Source organism: Manis pentadactyla, chromosome 12 (assembly GCF_030020395.1).
Source record: "Manis pentadactyla isolate mManPen7 chromosome 12, mManPen7.hap1, whole genome shotgun sequence".
NCBI classification, from domain to species: Eukaryota; Metazoa; Chordata; class Mammalia; order Pholidota; family Manidae; genus Manis; species Manis pentadactyla.
In genome coordinates this window covers 78,366,302-78,388,941 of record NC_080030.1, presented here as the reverse complement: position 1 = coordinate 78,388,941, position 22,640 = coordinate 78,366,302, and the positions used below count along the sequence as shown (strand labels likewise).

The following is a 22,640-nucleotide window of genomic DNA, read 5'->3' as shown; positions in this document are numbered from 1 at the left end:
CGATCAGAAAAGCAATGGGAAGACAGACAGTGACACACTGGGTGTGAGCTCTGGGAGATGAAGGGCCTGGTGCGCCCCACACTCTGCCCTGATGAAAGTGGCCTTCACAGACCCCTAAAGAAATGAATCTGTTAAACAGATGCCTTCAGCATGTCACTTGCAGACAAAGTTTCCTTTGCTAAAACTCCTTTCAGCAAGGTTGATAATGGATAAGTCTGGTAAGAGGAATAATTTGTCAAACTAAGTTATTATAGTCCAAGGAGGTCTCTGAATAATACAAAACTGCAGGGAACAGAAGGCTGTCATCCACTGGTGTCAGTGACTCTCCTTCCACAGACTGATGCCTTTGTTCGCTTATTTGTTTTTGGTTGCGTTTCATGGGTGAGGCTAACACTGTTCCCTGTTCTTTGTCTGTTAATAACAATCCATTCTTTGTTCATTTTGAAAATGAGAAAATGTGAGCTCATGTGTGGGAATGCTGGGTTTCAAACAAGATTCACCAGGGAAAACTGGATCTGGGAGTTAAAGCTATCAATAAAACGGGAACTGGATCAGCCTGCTACTGATTCTCAGGGAAAAGATGGCCCAAACTGACTTTCTAAGGTAGCAGCTTATGCCTTTATGCTCCCTCAGAAGAGCTCACAGCCCAAACCCAAACCAGTAAGCAATGTGGGGGAGTTCTCATTTTCTGTCTTTATAAAATAAGAAAGAAAAATCACCCAGCCAAAAGAAAAAAAAAAAATTAATTCAGCGATAACTAAATGGGAAAATTATCACCATTTTGAAAGAAAGGGTCACTTTTCAAGAGAAAGTGCTAAAATTCTTATATCTAATGTAATGGGTATCAAGTTGCACATTTCTGAAAGAATTACTTATCTTGGTCATCCATGGTAATTGTATTTGTCAAATTATTACAAAAAAAAAAACCGAAAAAGGAAAGGAAGAAAAAGTATGAAAAGGGGAAGGACTATGTGAACTTAATCTGGTGAAAGTCCCCCATGGAGCACTGTTTTCAGGGTTCCAGGCTGTCTGCATGGTGTCTCCCCAGTGTTCAGCCCCTTTACTGTCTGAGTTTCTAACATGCATCTCGTTATCTACATGTTAGCATTTTAGGATTTAAAAAATAAGCATCCTACAAATGCATTGCAGAAGAATTTGACAATTTCAGAAATTAATAGAAAACCTGAAAGAAAACCATTCTCTAACTATCAGGGCAAGAAATATCATGACAGTGATCATAAGGGAATCTTTATAGTGTGGTACAAAGGGGTAGGGAGCTATGAATATGCTACTTATTAGTACAATTTTAGAAAAATATTCCACTTCCTAGTACAATTTCTCACTTTGCCAGATGAGATTAGACTAGGTGATCACTGTCCTTTCTCAGATCTAGAATTCTATATATCTAATGGATACATTTACATTTGGACAGCAAACTGGGTATTGGGGAATCCCAAGATGGCTTGAATATGATCCTTACTTTTGTAGAGTTCACATTACATTATGTGTGGTTTTCACTTGTATAAAATGAGTAGTTATTTTGTTGGGTTTTTTTTGGAGGAAATACATTAATATAATCAATGCAAAAGCTTTGCAGTGAAATATAAGTAGGTACTAATCAATATAATTCCTTGGTGGATGTAAGGAACATAGATATGAGGTTCTAAGTATTTATTCAACAGTCAGAGGTAGAGTTTTAGAGTAACTCAGTGGCTATTAGCTTGTGGAGGCTCATTTGTACATGTTTGCACAAACATATGGAAATTCACTCTTTAATTTGGCATGAGCTCTCCCAATAAGGAACTAAACTCAGATCCACCACTTCTACCCACATACATATTTTCTTGAACTCAGTGGTCAAGTTCCTGACCAGATGACTCGGTAAGAGAAACCTCCTGCTCGCCAGTGGAGCCCGGACATGGTGGGAGGAGCACTGTCATCCTCCGTCTGTATGCTTCGCCTCGTTCCTTGCCAGGTGCGGGTGTGAGGAGATGGTGTCGTGCCTGGCGCCAGCCTGTCAGGGCACTGTCTGCGTCTGTTGGCCCTGGCTGCCTTTGGGTCATATGGCTCTCAGATGAGCCTCCTGTGATGGCAAGTTTCAGTGTCCACACCACAATAAACTCATAATATTAATTAAAGCCCTTCATTCCACCCTTCCATTTTTAGTGTGTTCTGACTTTCATGAAATGCCACATAGCATTTTCTTTGAAAACCTGTTTCTGGGAAACTGCTTAATACTCCATGTTACTTTTCTTCAAAAGTTCACTTCATATGATACTCCGGGCCTTCGGACTTTCAACATTCTTTAGCCAGATGTTCAACAGCAAATATTTTCTCAGCTGGGAAAAAGAAAAAAATAACAGTGAAACTTGTCAGCAATGGTGGGAATTATCAGTATCAATGAACACCCAATTTTTGCTTTTGCACGAGAGACTGGCAGAAGTATTTGAAATATGAATCTGGGTTCTGTCCCTAATATTACCTTAATAAATTCCAGCTCTAAAGAAACAAATGAAAACCGATACTGGAGACTGCAGAGTGCGCAAAATTATGGAACATATTCAGAAGTTATTACTATTCATTTTACTTCCAAGCATAGGTTCACTCAACCACTGTGTGATAAATGCACCTTCAGGGCATGTTTGCACTGATATTCATGACTTTCAAGAATAAAAATGGCCTGATTTCTTTTGGAGGGGCATTCCTCAGAGAATGTAAAGGTAATTGAAGAATCTTTGGCCCAGAAAAATATTTCTTTCTTTCTTTTTTTGGTATCATTAATCTACAATTACATGAAGAACATTATGTTTACTAGGCTCCCCCCTTCACCAAGTCCTTCCCACATGACCCATTACAGTCACTGTCCATCAGCATAGTAAGATGCTGTACAATCACTACTTGTCTTCTCTGTGTTGCACAGCTCTCCCAGTGCCCAACGTCCCCACATTATACATGCTAAACGTAATGTCCCCTTTCTTTTTTCCCAGCCTTATCCCTCCCTTGCCACCCATCTTCCCCAGTCCCTTTCCCTTTGGTAACTGTTAGCCCATTCTTGGGTTCTGTGATTCTGCTGCTGTTTTATCCCTTCAGTTTTTCTTTGTTCTTATATTCCACATATGAGTGAAAACATTTGATACTTGTCTTTCTCCTCCTGGCTTATTTCACTGAGCATAATACCCTCTAGCTCCATCCATGTTGTTGCAAATGGTAGGATTTGTTTTCTTCTTATGGCTGAATAATATTCCATTGTGTATATGTACCACATCTTCTTTATCCATTCATCTACTGATGGACACTTAGGTTGCTTCCATTTCTTGGCTATTGTAAATAGTGCTGCGATAAACACAGGGGTGCATATGTCTTCTTGAAACTGGAGTGCTGCATTCTTAGGGTAAATTCCTAGAAGTGGAATTCCTGGGTCAAATGGTATTTCTATTTTGAGCATTTTGAGGAACCTCCATATTGCTTTCCACAATGGTTGAACTAATTTACATTCCCACCAGCAGTGTAGGAGGTTCCCCTTTCTCCACTATGTTGATTATAAGTGGGGAGAGTGGGCATCCCTGTCTTGTTCCCGATCTTAGGTGAAAAGCTTTCAGCTTCTCACTGTTATGTATGATGTTGGCTGTGGTTTGTCATATATGGCCTTTATTGTGCTGAGGTCCTTGCCCTTTATGTAAATTTTGTTGAGAGGTTTTATCATGAATGGATGTTGAATTTTGTCAAATGCTTTTTCAACATCTATGGAGATGATCATGTGTTTTTTTTCCTTCTTTTCATTGATGTGGTGGATAATGTTGATAGATTTTTGAATGTTGTACCTTCCTTGTATCCCTGAGATGAATCCCACTTTGTCATGGTGTATGATCCTCTTAATGAATTTTTGAATTCGGCTTGCTAATGTTTTGTTGAGTATTTTTGCATCTATGTTCACCAGGGTATTGGTCTGTAATTTTCTTTTTTGTGGTGTCTTTGCCTGGTATTGATATTAGAGTGATGCTAGCTTCATGGAATGAGTTGGGAGTATTTTCTCCTCTTCTATTTTTTGGAAAACTTTAAGGAGAATGAATATTATTTCTTCTATTTATGTCTGATAAAATTCAGTAGTGACTCCATCTGGCCTGGGGGTATCGTTCTTGGGTAGTCTTTTGATTACCGCTTCAATTTCGTTGCTGGTAATTGTTCTGTTTAGATTTTCTGTTTCTTCCTTGTCAGTCTTGGAAGGTTGTATTTTTCTAGAAAGTTCTCCATTTCTTCTAGGTTATCTAGCTTGTTAGCATATTTATTTTTATAGTATTCTCTAATAATTCTTTCTATTTCTGTGGTGTCTGTAGTGATTTTTCCTTTCTCATTTCTGATTCTGTTTATGTGTGTAGATTCTCCTTTATTCTTATTAATTCTGGCTGGGGGTTTATCTATTTTGTTTATTTTCTAAAAGAAACAATTCTTGGTTTCATTGATTTTTTCTATTGTTTATTCTTCTCAATTTTATTTATTTCTTCTCTGATCTTTATTGTATCCTTCCTTCTACTGACTTTGGGCCTCATTTGCTTTTCTTTTACCAGTTTCAATAATTGTGACTTTATACTATTCATTTGGGATTGTTCTTCCTTCTTTAAATAGGCCTGGATTGCTGTATACTTTCCTCTTAAAACTGCCTTCGCTGCATTCCACAGAAGTTGAGTGCTCTTGTCATTTGTCTCCATATATTGCTTGATCTCTGTTTTAATTTGGTCATTGATTCATTGATTATTTAGGAGCGTGTTGTTAAGCTTCCATTTGTTTGTGAGTCTTTTTGTTTTTTTGTACAATTTATTTATAGTTTTATACCTTCGTGATCCTCTGAGAAGTTGGCAGGTAGAATTTCAATCTTTTTTAATTCACTGAGGTTCTTTTTGTGGCCTAGTATGTGGTCTACTCTGGAAAATTTTCCATGTGCTCTTGAGAAGAATGTGTATGCTGCTGTTTCTGGTTGTAGAGTTCTGCAGATGTCTGGTAGGTCCATCTGTTCTAGTGTGTTGTTAAGTGCCTCTGTGTCCTTACTTATTTTCTGTTTGGTTGATCTGTCCTTTGGAGTGAGTGGTGTGTTGTAGTCTCTTCAAATGAATGTATTGCATTCTATTTCCTCCTTCAATTCAGTGCATAGATATTTATAATGGGTGCATTATATTTGTTGTGTTGGGTGCATAGATATTTATAATGGTTATATCCTCTTTTTCTACTGACTCCTTTATCATTGTGTAATGTCCTTCTTTATCTTTTGTTACTTTCTTTGTTTTGAAGCCTATTTTGTCTGATATAAATACTGAAAAACCTGCTTTTTTCTCCTTATTGTTTGCATGAATTATCTTTTTCCATCCCTTCACTTTTAGTCTGTGTATGTCTTTTGGTTTGAGGTGAGTCTATTTTAGGCAGCAGACAGTTGGTTCTTGCTTTCTTATCCATTCTATTACTCTGTGCCTTTCAATTGGTGTATTCAGTCCTTTTACATTTAGGGTGATTATTGACAAATATTTTGTACTTATTGCCATTGCAGGCTTGGCATTCGTGGTTACCAAAGGTTCAAGGGTATCTTATTTACTATCTAACCATCTAACTTTTACTTATGCTATTATAAACACAGTCTGATAATTCTTTATTTCTCTCCCTTTTTCTTCCTCCTCCACTTTTTACATGTTATGTGTTTTATTCTGTATTCTTTTTTATTTCTCTTGACTGCTTTTGTGGATAGCTGATTTTATTTTTTGCCTTTAGTTAGTATTTGGTTGGTCTGCTTTCTTTGCTGTGATTTTATTTTCTCTGGTGACATCTATTTAGCCTTAGGAGTACTTCCATCTAGAGCAGTTCCTTTAAAATACCCTGTAGAGATTGTTTGTGGGAGGCAAATTCCCTCAACTTTTGCTTATATGGTAATTGTTTAATCCCTACTTCAAATTTAAATGTTAATGTTGCTGTATACAGTATTCTTGGTTCAAGGCCCTTCCATTTCATTCCATTGAATATATCATGCCATTCTCTTCTGGCCTGTAAGGTTTCTGTTGAGAAGTCTGATGATATCCTGATGGGTTTTCCTTTGTAAGTGATCTTTTTTCTCTCTCTGGCTGCCTTTAATACCCAGTCCTTGTCTTTGATCTTAGCCATTTTAATTATTATATGTCTTGGTGTTTTCCTACTTGGGTCCCTTGTGTTGGGAGATCTGTGTGCTTCCATAGTCTGAGATACTATTTCCTTTCCTGGCTTGGGGAAGTTTTCAGCAATTATTTCTTCAAAGACACTTTCTATCCCTTTTTCTCTTCTTCTTCTGGCACCCCTATTATGCCAATATTGTTCTGTTTGAATTGGTCACACAGTTCTCTTAATATTCTTTCATTCCTAGAGATCCTTTTATCTCTCTCTGCCCCAGCTTCTCTGGGTTCCTTTTCTCTGATTTCTATTCCATTAACAGTCTCTTGCACCTCATCCTGTCTGCTCTTAAGTCCCTCTATTGATTGTTTCATTTCTATTGTCTCCTTCTGAACTTCATCCCTTAGCTCTCCCATATTTCTCTTCAGCTCTAGCAGCATGGTTATGACTTTTATTTTGAATTTTTTTTTTCACAAAGATTGGTTATGTCTATCTTGCCAGGCTCTCTCTCTGGTTTGGTTTGAGTGATTTTGGACTGAACCAGGTTCTCCTGCCTTTTCATGGCAATAGAAGTGATCGCCAGCAGGTGGCGCGTGTGTCAAGTGGAAGAATAAAGTCCCTTTCAGCTTGCTGGTCTCCTTGCCTTTCTCCACTGCCTGTACTGGTTACCTGCACACAGGGAGCCATCTCTGCATTAATTCCCTGAACTGCAATGGGCAGGGCAGCCATCCAGATGGCTTAAGGCACTCCTGGGTGTCACAGGCACACTGGGGTGTGTTCTCCGGTGGGAACGTCACCCTTTTATGCCTTCCGGACTTTGTACCAGCTTCTTCTGTCTGTGCTGGGCAGCTGCATGCTGGTGGCAGCCTCTGGGTCTGGCCCAGTTTGCTGTGCTCTGGGAGAAGACTCTATGTGGTTGCTTGGGCAGGGCTGCGTCCTGGCTGGTCTGCAGCAATGGCGGGTCAGCCAGTTTGCTTGCAGTGCTGGTGGGGGAAAATGAATGGCAGATTGCTTATCACTGTGAGGGGCTTTAGAGCTGTGTTGCCACCCGGGGGTTAGGGTGCCTGAAGTTCCTTAAGATTCCAAGCCTGCTGGGCTGAGTGTATGGTGCTGATTTTGTCCACCTATTAAACCCTTGTCCCTTTAAGACTTTTAAAGCACCCTCTTTTCCTTTTGTCCCTTGGAAGCTGGCTATGGGGACCCGCTAGCAGTCTCCATCTTGGATTTTACTTTTCCATTTCTCTAATATCCAGTACACCACGCAATGTGTGTCTGTGCTCCCAGTGTAGATTACTAGGGCTGGTTATTTAGCAGTGCTGTGCTTCCACTCCCTCCCCACTCTGATTCTTTTCCTCCCAGCGGTGAACTGGGGTGGGGGGTGTGCTCATCCCACCAGGTCACAGGTTTGTATCTTTCCCTTTTCGTGAGATGCTGAGTTCTTGCAGATGTAGCTGTAGCTTGGCTGTTGTACTATATCCTCTGGTCTCTCTTTTAGAAATAGTTGTATTTGCTTTATTTTAAAAAATATATGTGATTTTGGGAGGAGATTTCTGCTTCCATACTCATGTGGCCATCTTGAGTACCTCTCATCTATACTTTTTTCAACTTTCTTCTTCTTTGTTTTTGTGAGTATATGTGGAAGATAATGATCTCTAAATTAGTTTTTAAAAATTGTCTCTGTGTACCATTTGGAATGTCTTCATACCCTTCTAAGGATATGCATTCTGAAAATTGCTGTTTTATTTAACTACACCTGATCAAATTGCTCTTAAAAGTACTTTTACAGCCCCCTACCACTGGTGTTTGGTGTTTCTATATCTCCACATGCATGCTAATTCCTTCTATTGTCAGCATTTATTTTTTGTTAATTGGATGGATTGAAATGGTATCTATTACATGGTTGTTTAAAAGTACATTTTCATGATTACTTGTGATGTTTAACATCATTTAATGTATATCATGTGTTTTTGCTGGAAATTATTTTCCCATATAATTTGTCCACTTTTTAGGGAGGGTTGTTTTGCTTTTTCTTATTAGTTTTCGGTAGTTTTTGATATATCTTAGTCTTCTGTCATATTTACTTTGTCAAATTAGAATTGTACATATCCTTTTCCATTGATTTTTTTATCATTTTAATTGTTTATAATGTGCTTTACTGCATTGAGATCTCAATTTTTCATAGAAGTTCATCTGTCTTTCCTTTATAGTTTGTTTTGTTTCTTGTTTACTAATTTTTTTCAGCCCCGAGTTTTTAAAGTATCTCTCTATAATTTCATCTAATAATGTTAAAAGACTGTTTTTTACATTTTAGTCTTTAATCCGTCTGGAAATTGTATTTCATATAGTGTAAGATACGGGTAGTTCTTTCCTATGGATAACTGATTGTCCTGGCACCATTTATGGAATATCCCTTTGTCCATTTATGAGTACAGCCATTTCATCACATGTCTAGTGTTTGTATGTATCTATTTCTGGTTTCTCTACTCTCTTGTTCAAATACTACATTATATTCCATCTTATTATTATTTTTTCTTCTAAAATCTCTTTATTGAGGTATAATTTAAATGCCATAAAATTCATGTTCAGTTGTACATCTCAATAATTTTTAAATAAATTCATACAGCTGCATACCATCACCACAGTCCAGTTTTAGACCATTTGCATCATCCTCTAGGGTTCCCTTCTGCCCCTTTGTAGTTAGTACCCACCCCATCCCCTGTCCTTGGCAACCATTCATCTGTCTTCTGTCCCTACAGATTTGTCTTTTGGAGAATTCACATAAGCAGAATCCTACAATATGTGTTCTTTCATGTCTACTTTCTTTTTCTTAGCATATATAATATCTTTGGAGTTCATCTATTTTGTAGCATGAATCCAGGTGCACAATTTTTAATGATGACTTATATTCCACTACAGGGATATATTACATTTGCTTATCAATTCACCAATTGATATATATTTAGACTGATTTTAAATTTTGGATATTATGAATAATATTGCCATAACATTTACACACGAGTCCTTTTGTGGACACATCTTTTCATTCTCATTGTGTAGATACCTAGGAATTAAATACTGGGTTGTAAGTACGTGATTAACTTTAAGAAACTGACAAACTCTTTTTCAAAGTGATGGTACCATTTTATATTCTAATCAGTAGTGCATGAGAGAGAGTTCTAGCTGCTCCACATTCAAATCAAGTTTCGATAGTTGTTTGGATTAAAGCTAATCTAGTGGGTAGTTAGTGGCATTTTATTTCATTATGGTTTTAATTTTTATATCCCTAATGACTAATGATGTTGGGCATCTTTACACATGCCTATTAGCCATTCATATATCTTCTTTGGTGAAATGTCTATTTAAATATTTTGCCCATATCTGAATGGAATTGATGCCTTTTTAATATTGAATTATGAATTTTTTAAAACCAGATACATATTTTACAAGTATTTTATCCCAGTATGTGATTGTCTTCATTTTCTTAATGGTACCTTTAGAAGAGCCAAAGATTATTTGGTGAAATTCAATTTATCAATTTTTTCTTTTATGGATTGTGCAGCTGGCATCACATTGAAGAAATCTTTATCTGCCTTGAGGGCACAATGATTTTTCTTATGTTTTCTTGGAGAACTTTTTATTTCAGTTCTTACATTTGTGTCTATGATCCATGTTCATTTTGTAATGGTGTGAGGTAAGAATTTAGGTTAATGTATTTTTTTGCATACAGATATCTAATTGTTCCACACCGTGAGTTAAATGACTTATCTTCCTATTGAATTGTCTTAGCACCTTTTCAAAAATCAATTGGTCATTACAGAAAAGCAAGGGGGAAGGCTAGAAGGAGCCATCATTCCTCAGTTAGTGATGGAGACATCACATAGGTATAAACTCATGTTTGGTTTGATATAGATACTGATGTATCTGCCATCTGTCATTCTGATCTATGCCGTTTGCATTATACCATTATAATACATACATATGATATATATATTTACATATATATATATATAACTGTGTAACTACAGATATGTATGTATACGTAAGTTTGTATACACACATATAGTTCCTTGCTCTGTCCTCTGAGAAGGCATAGAAACAATGTCACCCTAGAAGCAACAAGCATTTCAGCATCCAGATTTTGTTATTTTATTTTATTACCATTCTCCAAAGAAAGGAACCAGAACTTCTTGAAGAAATGGCTAATTCTAGGGCTGGGTCAGGGAAAATACAAATGAACCTAGAGATCTTGTAGGGAAAATAGGAAAGTGCTCAAAAGACAAAGCGATAGGAATATGTCCAGGTGACACAGAAGCCAATTTGAATAGCTCCCAATGGCCACAACTGGGACAATCTGAGCAACAAAATAATGTAGTATTGGATTACAATGCAAAGTATAAGATAAATACTCATGATTCATGATCATTCATAAATGATCAAATAAATAAATACACAAGGAAGAAGAGACAAATATCTCATACTAAGAATTATAAATAATTTATGTAGATACAGCTCCATTGAGGAACTCTCCACCCCTTAAGTGAGGGCTGCACACAGTGGCTTCCTTCCGAGGAGATGAGATTGGGATGGCATAGAAAAGCAACTGTACACTAGAGATCTGATGAGTACTACCACAGCTAGGTGATGAGTCAAAATCATCAGTGACGGCATGTTGAGAGCATGTACCCTGGATGTGAGGAGGACATTTTACTTTTGTGGGCTTTCTCCCCAGAAATGCCTAACCACAATCTAACTGAGAAAAAGTTGATAAAAACCTAATGGTTTTGTAGAATGAGAGACATTCTACAAAATATCTGACCTGTAATTCTTAAAACTGTCAGGGTCATAAAAAGGAGAGCCTGACAAACTATGGCAGTCTAGAGGAGCCTAAGGAGACCTAGCAATTGCATGTAAAGTGGTACCTTGCGTGGGATTCAGAACAGAAAGGGACATTAGGTGCAAACTGTAGATACAAGTAAAATATGGTTTTTCAGCTAATAATATTGCATTTATGTTGGTTCATTAGTTGCAACAGATACACCATAGTAATGTAAGATGTTAATAATAAAGGGAACTTTTGCAGGAATATACAGAAACTCCCTGTACTATTTGTAATACTAAACGTAATCTAAAACAAAACATTTATTTTTAAAAGGCTTTTGAGAAAATTTAATGTAACAAAAGTCTCTTATTCTACAAAACCATTTGGTTTTTATCAAGTTTTTCTCACAGTTAGATTGTGGTTATACATTTCTGGGGAGAAAGCCCACAGAAATAAAATGTCCTCCTAACATCCAGGATACATGCTCTCAACATGCCATCACTGAAGATTTTGACTCATCACCAAGCTATGGTAGGACTCATAAATACCTAAGCCCACAAGACAAAACAATTGACCACACACATGAGTTTTTATTCTATTTCTTTCTACTCTGGTATATGATCTGTATGTCCCCTTATGCAATACCATGCTATTTTAATTACTGTAGTTTCACAACCAGTTTTGAAGTAGGAGCATATAAGTCCTCCATCTCCATTCTTTTTCCAAAGTTTTTTGGTATTCTAGGTCTATTTGCTTTGCCACTTATTTTTGGATCATTTGTTAATTTTTTAAAAAAACACAACAAGTTTTGATAGAGATCAAATTAAATATATACACCAATGTGGGGAGAATTGATGTCTTAAGAATATTGTCTTACAATCCTTGAATTCAGAATGGCTTTCTATTTAGAAATCTACTTTCATTTCTTGAGCAATCTTTTACAGGTTTTTGTGTATAGGTCTTTCACTTCTTTTGTTAAATTTATTCCTTAATATTTCTTCTTGACCTTAGTGTGATTAGAATTGTTTCCTTCATTTCAATTTTTGATTATTTGTTGCTAGTATTAAAAAATATAATTGATTTTAAAGCTTTGATTGTATCTTGTGACTTTCAAACTTGTTTATTAATTCTAGTGTTTTTTTTGTTGTTTATTTTTTTTGGAGGTTTCCTTAAGTTTTCTACACATAGGATCATGTTGTTTGCAATAAAAAATTTTATTTATTTTTTACAAAATATGCTTTTAATTTATATGTATGGCCTGATTGCACTGTCTGGAACCTCCAGTACAGTACTGAATAGAAGTAGTGAGAGCAGATATCTTGGTTCTGCTCTTGATCTGAGTGTGAAATCATTTAATTTCATAATTAAGTATGATGTTAATTGTAGGCTTTTCTAAGAAACCCTTTCTGAGATTGAGGAAGTTCTATTCCTAGTTCGTTGAAAAATTTAAAAAAATAATTAATGGGTATTGAAATTTTTTCAAATGTTTTTCTGATTCTCTCGAGATGCAATGTGGTTTTGTCCTTTATTCTATTGATATTGTATATTACACTATTTGGAAACAAGCAACTTTGTGTTCTTTGGGTAAATCCCACTTGGACAAGATATGTAATCCTTTTGATATACATTGGCTAGATTTGCTAATATTTTGTTTAGGATTTTTGTATCTACATTCATGTAGGATATTGGTTGTAGTTTCCTTTTCATTTGATGTCTCTAGCTTTGGTATCTGGAGTAATACTAGCCTCAGGTTTAGTTGGAAAGTTTCTTCCTCCTCTGAAAGAGTTTGTGTAGGATTGGTATCCTTTATTCTTTGAATATTAGGTAGAATACATAGTGAAGGTATCTAGATATGGTGTTTTTCTTTTTCTTTTATTGTGGGAAGATTTTTATTTATTAATTTAATTTCTGCACTTGTGTAAATCTTACATATTTTTCTATTTCTTCTTCGGTCTATTTTGGTAATGAGTATATTTGCTTTAGTTTGTCCATTTCATCTAAACTAGTTCATTTGTTGGCACGAAGTAGATTGTAATCTTTTCTCGTAACCATTTAAATTTCTGTTTTGGAATTAGTGATGTCCCTTCTTTCATCCCTGATTTCACTGATTTGTATTTTCTTTTTTTCTCTTTGTCATTCTCTATCAATTTTGTTGACTTTTCAAAAAACGATTTTCATTTCCATTGATTTTCTCTTTCTGTTCTCTGTTTTCTTATTCATTGATTTCAGCACACATCTTGATATTTCCCTCTTTCTACTTAATTTGGGTTTGATTAGCTCTTCTTTTCCTTGAGGTAGAAGCTTGCATAATTTTTTTAGATCTTTCTTACTTTCTAATGTAAGTGCTCAAAGCACTATATTCCCCTATAAGTACTGCTTTAGCTGAATTCCCAAATTTTTATGTGTTGTTTTTCTTCTCAGATAATTAAAAGTATTTTCTTATTTTCAACAGGGTTTCTTATTTGAACTTCTGGCTATTTATAAATGTGATGTTCAATTCCCAAATATTTGGGTCTCTCAAATTTCTTTCTGCTGTTAATCTCTAATTTAATTTCTTGTGCTCAGAGAAAATACTTTATATGTTTTCTATTTTAAAAAATGTATTGAAACTTAGTTTATGGCCCAGACTATTGTCTATTCTGGAGAATGTTCTGTTTGTCCTTGAAAAGAATGTGTATTCTGCTGTTTGGGGATGGAGTGTTCTATAAATGGCAGGTTAAGTTGACTGATAGTGTTCAAACATTCTACATCAGTACTGATTTTCTGCCCAGTTGTTCTATTAATTGCTGAAAGAGAGGTATTGAAATCTCAGCCTCTAATTGCTGAACTATCCGTTTCTTCTTTTGTCTGTATATGGTTCATGTACTTTGAAACTATACTATTAGGTGTGTATATATCTATAAATTCTATTTATATTGCCTCTTGTATCATAAAATGCTTCTTCTCTTTCTTTTTAATTTTATAAACAACAGTGTGATAAGTATACATCTTTGCACATTTGTCTATGTATCTGCTTAGGATAAATTTCTACAGGAAATATTACAGTTTTCAGGGTGTGATCATTCTGACTTTGGAAATATTTTGTCAAATCACCTCCAGTTTATACTTTTTCCATCAAGGCATTTGAGAAGCTATTTCTCCACATTTTCATAAGTTTTGAGCATTTTATTCATTACTTTCATGTTTCCCAGGCTAAAAATTGGCATTGATACTTCCTACTTTTCCTTGCATTTGTTTGACCACCAGTGTTATTGCACATGTTTTCTTGTTTCTACTGAATACTTGTATCTCTGTTTCTGTGTGAATTTCTCCATTTCTATTGACTATTTTTTTCTATTGCTCTTTTTATTAGTAGTCTTTGTCATTTGTCATTATCTTTATATAATCTCCATTATAAATCTCTCCCATTTTTCCATCTCTTCACCTTTATAATGTATTTTTCCTTTTACTGACTTTTTCTTAAAACGATTTTATTTTTATGACAGAGCACAGCCTATGGAGTCAGGATGATGATTCCAATTCCAGCTTATCTATTTATAGACTATGTGACTGTAGATAATAGCAGCTGTATGCCTTAGCTACCTCAGATACAAATTGTGAGTGGTACAAGCTCCTACCTCATAGCAATGATGTGAATGTTAAATGTTATAATGATTGAAAAACATTTGTAATATTACCTGAGTACTTAATCAGTCTTAGTTACTATTATTGCCATGTGACAAAAATCTATAAATTTTTTCTGACTTTCTGGTTTTTGCATCCAGCGTTATCCCCAAGATTTTGTGATATAAATCTGTTTGATCACTCTAAGTAGTATATTTACTCACACTTTATTCTAGTACTTGTATGGTATTAAGGTTTATATACTTACATGTTCAATCTATTTACATACATTTTGGTGAGTGAGATGTGTATCAAATGTTTACTTTTTCCAAATGGCTGACCATTTTGTTTATAATCCATTTTATAAAACAGTGATCAAATAATTTAATAATTCATTGCATAGTACATTTATTTTAATAATTTAGAATGTCTGCATTATATTATATTGACATCCCACATAGAGTTGAACCTAACTAAATATGACTTTTCTTGTAATTGTCTGTCTATTTTTGCATCAGGATCATTTTACTGTTACTATAAAATTACTACTTAATTATTGTAATGATTTTGATACATCGATGTCTGTGTGCTCTTGTTGTCTAATCTACACAACTGAAAATCATGGGACCTATCGCAGAGAGTTATTTATTATATATAATTAATATACATTATTTGGATATATATACACACCAATAGTGTAAAATTAATATACATCATTTAGAACAGCTGCTTGACACATGTAAAAGCCTCAATACATATGAGCAGTTGTTATTCTCATTACTCCGGAAGAATATATTTTTGTTTAGACTCATGTATTTTTACAGTAAGACCCTCCAGTGAATCATACTGCCATGTCCATGCCTGTTTGCAAGGTGGATTATCTTACCCCCGACCAAGAGATGGAATCTGTTTTCTCATTGCTTGGATTTGGGGGGTTCTTGACCATTAGAATGACAGAAGTCACCTTGCATGATTTGTATGTCTGGGCCTCACAGGTAGTAAGGTATCTTCTTTCACCCTATAGGAAATTTTAGACATCATGATGTATAGGATAATTGAGGCAGCTTGGGTGGCTGTCCTAGATAACCACTAGGCACATGAGTAAAGCTATTTTGGACCACCCATTTCCCCAAAAAGATCTCACTGCCAGCACCTACATCAGTGACCCCAGGTGAGATCAGCAGAAATACTATTCAGTAGAGTACAGCCCAAATTGTAGACTTGTGAGCAAATACATGTTGTTTTAAACCTCAGTTTTATTCCTTTGAGATGCTGTAATAGATAACTGATATATAAACTGCAATTTACCATTTTGTTTGAAAGTTAAATAATTACTCAAGTATCTCCATAACTGGAATTTTGCATTCTCCAAGAATATTTTAATCTCTTTCCTATAATTTGGGTTTGAATCTATATTTGCCTTCATTCTGACAACATGAATATCTATGAAGATATAGAAAAGGATGAAAACCCACAACAACACCTAAAATAAACAATGACAAATTATTGGATCATCTTTAAATACTTTTTCCATTGATTAAATAAAGGACAGAGCTGTATTTAGAACAAATAAAAACTCACTTCTGCTTCACACTGGATGTCCTGGTGATCTGATTCTAAAAGATGTTTTTATTCTTCTTCAATCCTTCTTGCTAGCCCTTAGGCCCTCTCAGCCCACTATCCAGAAACCTGGTGTCAGTACGAGATGAATTATGTTATTCTGCACAGAAGTTTGTTAGTTTTTATTTGTAATATAAATTCAGGTTGATTACAAAAGAAAAATGCAAACCTCTGCTGTTTCAGGAAATATACCAGTATAAAATATGAAAGTCAGCACTTTCAAATCAATATCAATTATTTTTTTTAGCCAAATCTGTTTCTCTATTATGCATAAGATGTTATGAAGTCCAAGATTTTAATTATATTCACATACAGTTTTTCTTCTGGTACTATGCCCTTACTTGGTGTGTGACATGTTTTATTCCAGAATTAAATAAAAGGAAAAGGAATAACTAACAAACTTTAGAAAGTCAAGAGGGAAATGATTACCAACACAGAAATGAGTAGTTTGGAATTTTTCTTAAAGTAGTTTCTGAAATAAGACAATTAATTACAAAGGCTCATCTCTGGCATGTTTAAAAAGAAAAAACACCCTAGGAAACAAGCAAAATTAATTATGGTAAAGTTGTTTGGCAACAGCTACAGAATAAAATGGTCCAATATTTCAACCATAGCATATGGCCTTTTAAGCTTTTGTGTTGAATAAGAAAGACAGTAATTAGCTAGTAAATATAGTTTTGCTCTATATGATAATTTTGACATTTATTATCATTTTTCTAGATGTCAGTTATGAGAAAGTTCTTTTTGTAATTTATCTGAGGAAGTATCATCCCACATTCTACTAAATCAAGATGAGATGATAAGTTTTTTTTCCTATATCACCAAGAAAACCTTTAGGGGACCATAATATACTTTGATGATTTAATATAACTTACTGCCACATATGCCTTTCCTAGCAGTGAATGGCACACCTTTCCCCTCCTCTGCTATTTGTTTAACATTCTAAGAGAGATACAGTAAGATGGAGGCCCCAGTGATTGCTATAGTCTACCAAACCTATGGGCTTTCCTTTCCTATCCCTTCAATCCCTGCCATGATCCATGCATCCTAACATATAAAATTGTGCTTCATATACATAATGTGACACTTAATTTGCAGGTCCTTAGGTATGTGTGTGTGGAAAAGCACTTATAGTATACATTGTGTATATTTTGATCAGCATAGAAAACTCAGAATTTTTATGATAAATTTGCATAGCATTTTATAGTTTGGAAAATACATCATATCAACTATCCCTTTCTATATTTTCCTACCTCACATGTATTTGAGGTGGGAAAAGGAGGAAGCAATTGCCCCACACTATAGAGAAATGACTGTTAACAGGAGAGGACAAGTGACAAGTCCAAGGTTATAGAAAACAGGAAGAGCACGGGTGAAACCCCTGAGCCCCTGCAGCCATCTGCCATGGCCCTTTACCCAGTGCCACCACAGCCTCACAGATAGAAAATACATTTTCATGATGAACAATGATTGCAACTAAAGAATGATACTAGGCTTTTACTAAATTTTTTTTGAGGTACATTTCTTCAAGACATGTTCAGTGTAACCCAGGGAGCATTATACAGGAATACAAAAGGGTTAAATTTCATTAGTATATAGCATATATTTTTTTTATCTAAGTACTGATAATCATTAAATATGAGGTTCTAGAATGTCATTGGCTTGTGCAATTTTGAAAAAAAGTTCTGGAATAGCATGCTGTAACACCACCCTACTAAATATACACACACAACACACACACCCTCTATGGCCTATCAGAAGCTAATAAATATGTAAGTAAATAAATTTTGGTCTTAAATATTCAGCCAGTTACCTAATTTAGTCTAAAGTAAAAATATCAGAATTTATATTGCCCCTCCCTATCATATTTTTTTTTATGGAAAAGCATTTGGATTTTCTTTGATAGTGTAAATGTTTCAAAAATGTTGATAAACACAAGCTGTACTTGGAGCTGGATGACAGATGTGCTTTTTCCTTTTTTGTCTAAATATAGATGTTTGCTGCTCTTCAATATTATTTTGATACAGTGGCATTAAAACCAAAACCAAAACATAACTATTTTCTTTTCATCCCCACACTCCTCCTTTCATGGTGTCATCTTCACCCCACAGATTACAGTCACTCAGGGTGGCCAAATGGCTACAGCAATTCTGTGGACAGATATGTTTTTAACATAGGATTTTCATCCTAGAGTGTGGCTTTTTCCAATGAACATTCAATCTTAAGCTTTCTTGCTACAGGCAGGTTCCATGGGAATGCATAAAAAACAGACAGGGAAACAGTCCACATGGAAAACTTTTGTTTCTTTAAAAACAGGCTGTTACTACTCCCATGAAGTTCATGAACTTTGCTTTTCCTTAGCTTAGTCATCCAGCATGAAGACAAAGGGCTCAAAGTCTTTCTGAAACTGCAAACAAGAGTCACCTCCTCTTCCTTGCTGACCTGACACTGCTCCAGTCAGATTTGTCAGGAAAGTCAAGGATGGCTTCCCTGGCCAGATCCTCCCTTCAAACTTCAAAGGAAAATTCATTAACTCTGTGGAAAATCTTCTCTCCTGTGTTAAGTTCAACATAAAAATATGTTGCTTCTGAGTGTGCAATCAGCTTGATATCTGAGTGCTCTGGACTTCCAACAGCCTGATCTGTTGCTCTTGTGCCTGGGTGGTGAAGACCTCTTCAATGTCATCAGCAGTGTGGCGTAGGAATGATCTGTAGCTGGAAGTGACAGCTCTCATAATTTCCCTAAAATAGAATGCACTGCTGCCCTCAACTCTTAAAGAACTGCCTCACTGCAGCTTTATACTTCCCTACCTCCACCATCCCTTTGCTAAAAGCTTCTCTCCTTTGGTAGTGTACCCTGGGCAGCAAGAGGACATTGTTATCAGATGCACCTCTTTTGGCTGGGGTGGTTCAGCAATACGTGTCAGTGTGGACCACTAAATGATTTTCTACTTCAGGGCTGGCAAGGCAAAACCAGCAAGATCTTGGAGGCTGAAGTTTGTAAATCCACTTTGCATGAGTAAAAGACTAGCTATCTCTGCCTATAGATGACTATTTCTTTTCCTGCCTCATTGTACCAAACCTCTTTGCCATTGTACAGAACAAAATAGTTACAGGTGATTAAATAGATGATAAAAAATGTACATATAGCTTTTAAAACTCATTGGTCATAGAAGCAGGAGCTTTTTCAACTTCTGAGTATGGGTTGGATATAAAATGCCTATTTAATTTTAACCATCATTATTGTGAACCAGCCTTGTGGTAACCAGAGAGAGCCATCTGCTCCAGAAAGATGATTAGGAGTAACACTTAACAGAGCTTCATTTGACAAGCACAGACTGGGACAGAATTACATGGTGATAAAGACAGAGCTTGGAGAACAGGAAACATGGATTTGAATAGGGACTTTTCCATTTACCACCACTGTGACCTCAGCTACTTGTCTAGCCTCTTTTAGTATTCCCTCTTCATCTACAATATGAAAAAACTGTATCTATTTCTTAGACTTCTTGTGAGGATTAAGTAAGTAAATGCATGTATAGCACTGTGCATGGCACATAATGAAGCATTCAGTAAGTGGGTGTTATTATAAGAACTTTGACAATAATTTCATAAGCAAGATTTTCTGATTCAAGAGCTCATAGATATTTTTAAAACATTCCGGAGAATTTTGTTATTTGCCATAAAACTTAATATAGACACTAATAATGTAAATATTTCTGTCTGTTTATAATTTTACCTCTAAAGTCATTACAGAACTTTCCAGTCTTACATTTCTTATTTCTTCCCTATCTAAGCTTCTGGATGTTCTGCTAAATTTCCCCAAATCAGGACTACTTCACTCTGAGGAAAGATCTGTTAACTAATCTTCTATCCAGTGTCTCAGTGTCCTGATTCATGCAAATTTAATTTTGCAATCCCTTTTGCCAATTATTTTCTGAATAGATGTGGTCAGTGGGAGACAAAACTGGGTAACTGGAAGACTAGCAGAGGGGAGCCAGCTCAATTATTGCCTTTTCTCTTGGCTTTGGGCTGTGTTTCTAGCACAGACTGAGTCTCCATATTCCATCTCTCTCTGGTAGACCTTCTCTCTGGGGTCACACCTTCTGATGGGCAGATCCCAGTCATGATCTTAGCTCCCACCCAGACCCGGCACCCGTGCGCAGCTGTGCCTCTGTGGCTCTGGTCTCTGTGAGGACGCTTTACATTCTCTGGTCTCCGCGAGCACATTTTCTTTGTCTCTCCTTCTCTGGAGTAACTTGAGGCTCACACTAAGCTCTGGGTACTGACGTGAGGCTCTGGGTGTCCTCAGAGTTCCATGACTGCCTTTTAGTTCTTCCTATTCCTTTGTAACTCGTGGCCTATATTAATGTCCTTTATTAAAATAATTGGTCTGGATTCTCCTCCTGATCAAACCTGACTGACTCAATAATTTCACAGCTGTTTTCTAAGCAACTAACTTAGAGTAGAAGTTTGATTTTCAGTGAGTTTTGAATCCCTAAACAGATTTAAAAGGGTAGACATTGAACTATGGCTCATTTTTTTTTAATTTAAGAAAGTTAAAAATTACTTACCCCAGACTTTGATACCTAATTTTATTATCAAGCATCTATATAGTGGAAATTCTATGCCTAAAACCTATAGGTGAAAAAATACAATGAATTCCAAGACACGGCCACATTCCCAGAGGAGGGAGAAAAGACTCTGTTTTCTCCATTTCTTACTGTTAGTATCATAGCTCCTGATGGGAATTTTAAGTAGAAACAATTTAGTTTTAGGATTGTCCTAAATAAAAGAACTTGTAATTCTAAACTAAACCTTAGACTTTATGTAGTAAGATAGGTTACTTTTCCTGTGCTTTTCACCTTTATAATTCCCATGAATTGAATAAACAAAAGGAAAAAGTTGAATACTAAAAGCTAACTAATAGCAGTAAATTTTCTGCTTTATCAGGCAGTCTCATAAAATAAGCCTGATATTTCCAACTTAGTGCTTATGTCAATGCAAAAGAATCAAACTCACGACTTCCTTAACTTCATAGGTCATATGTAATTTAAGGGGGAAATAGCTGCCCAAAGAGAAAGGTGGATTGAATTCTGAAGTTTAGGAAGATCATATTAAACCTAACATCTCAAATAAAGAAAACAACCAGACTCTTAGGCGATCAGAGGGAAACATATATAAGATTTCAGCTTTGTGAAGATGGGTCCATCAAGTAAGAAATGGGATGCGGCATAGTTGGCGTGTTTGATTATTTGAATTAGTTCTTCTCTGTTTCCCATGATCATTGGGAAAATGTCATCAATAATTTAGGGTCATGGAAGTTAGCTAAAGTTGTTGAATATCTGCTCTGGTGGATTTATGTTACCATCAATAAATACATTTATTAAACTGACTATTTCAAGCAAATGTACGTTTGCTTGTATTTTCAAGCAAATGTAAGAAAATGTATTTTCAAGCAAATGAGGTAAGCTAAGAATTATCTACCTGAGTTGGTGCAGCTGGGCTTAGGAAACGCTATGTATGTACCTTGAAAAATACTATAATTTGCCAACAAAAATGAAGCTTGAATTATTTTAAAAAGTGGTTATTTTGGAAGGAAATATACAATAGCAACAGCACTTCTCAAAACTGTCTATCAAAGTAATGTGCCCATAAAAATGGTCACTTGGGAAAAGTGCAATGTTTTAATGATACATAAAGAGTTTGTAAAAGAAAAAACAAGGTCCAAGACTTAGACAGCTTTGTATTCCATCATTATAAAAATGTAATATAGTAATGGAAAAACATGTTTAAACGTTGATGCAATTGAAAAAGAAACTAGGAAACATCATATGAGAAGGGGTAAATTAATACAGTGCTTATTTATTTTTTCAATTAATAGACTAATTTTTAGCAGTTTTAGTTTTACAGAAAACTGAGCAGAAAATACAGAGAATTTCTATATACTTCTTCTCTGCCCTGAACATAGTTTTGCCCTTATTCATAACATTTTGCATTAGTGTGGACATTTTTTACAATTAATAAGCCCATACTGTACATTATTATTAATGACAGTTCATAGTTTACATTAGGGCTCACTCTTTGTGTTGTACATTTTATGGGTTTTGACAAGTATATGATGACATGAATCCACCATTATAGTATCACAGCCCTAAAACCCCGTGTTCCCCCTCTGCCACTCACCTGAGTCCCCACCAATCCCCTGGCAACCACTCTTCTTTTTTTGTTGTCTTCATAGTTACACCTGTTCCAGAAGGTCATCTAGTTAGAATCATACAGTATGTAGCCTTTTTCAGATTGAATTCTTTCACTTAACAAAAGGCATTTAAGGTTCTTCCATGTCTTCTTGTGGCTTGATGAATCATTTATTTTTATTATTTTTATGTTTATTGCTGAATAATCATCCCTTGTCTAGATGTGCCACAGTTTGCTTATCCATTCACCTATTGAGGGACATCTTAGTTGCTTCCAAG

General features: G+C 35.6%; 1 pseudogene; it reads right to left on the bottom strand.

Annotated features, from left to right (window-relative positions):
- Positions 1 to 18,527: 18,527 nt before the first annotated feature.
- On the bottom strand, positions 18,528 to 22,428 carry LOC118916486 (CWF19-like protein 1; annotated as a pseudogene).
- Between the last annotated feature and the right edge of the window lie 212 nt (positions 22,429 to 22,640).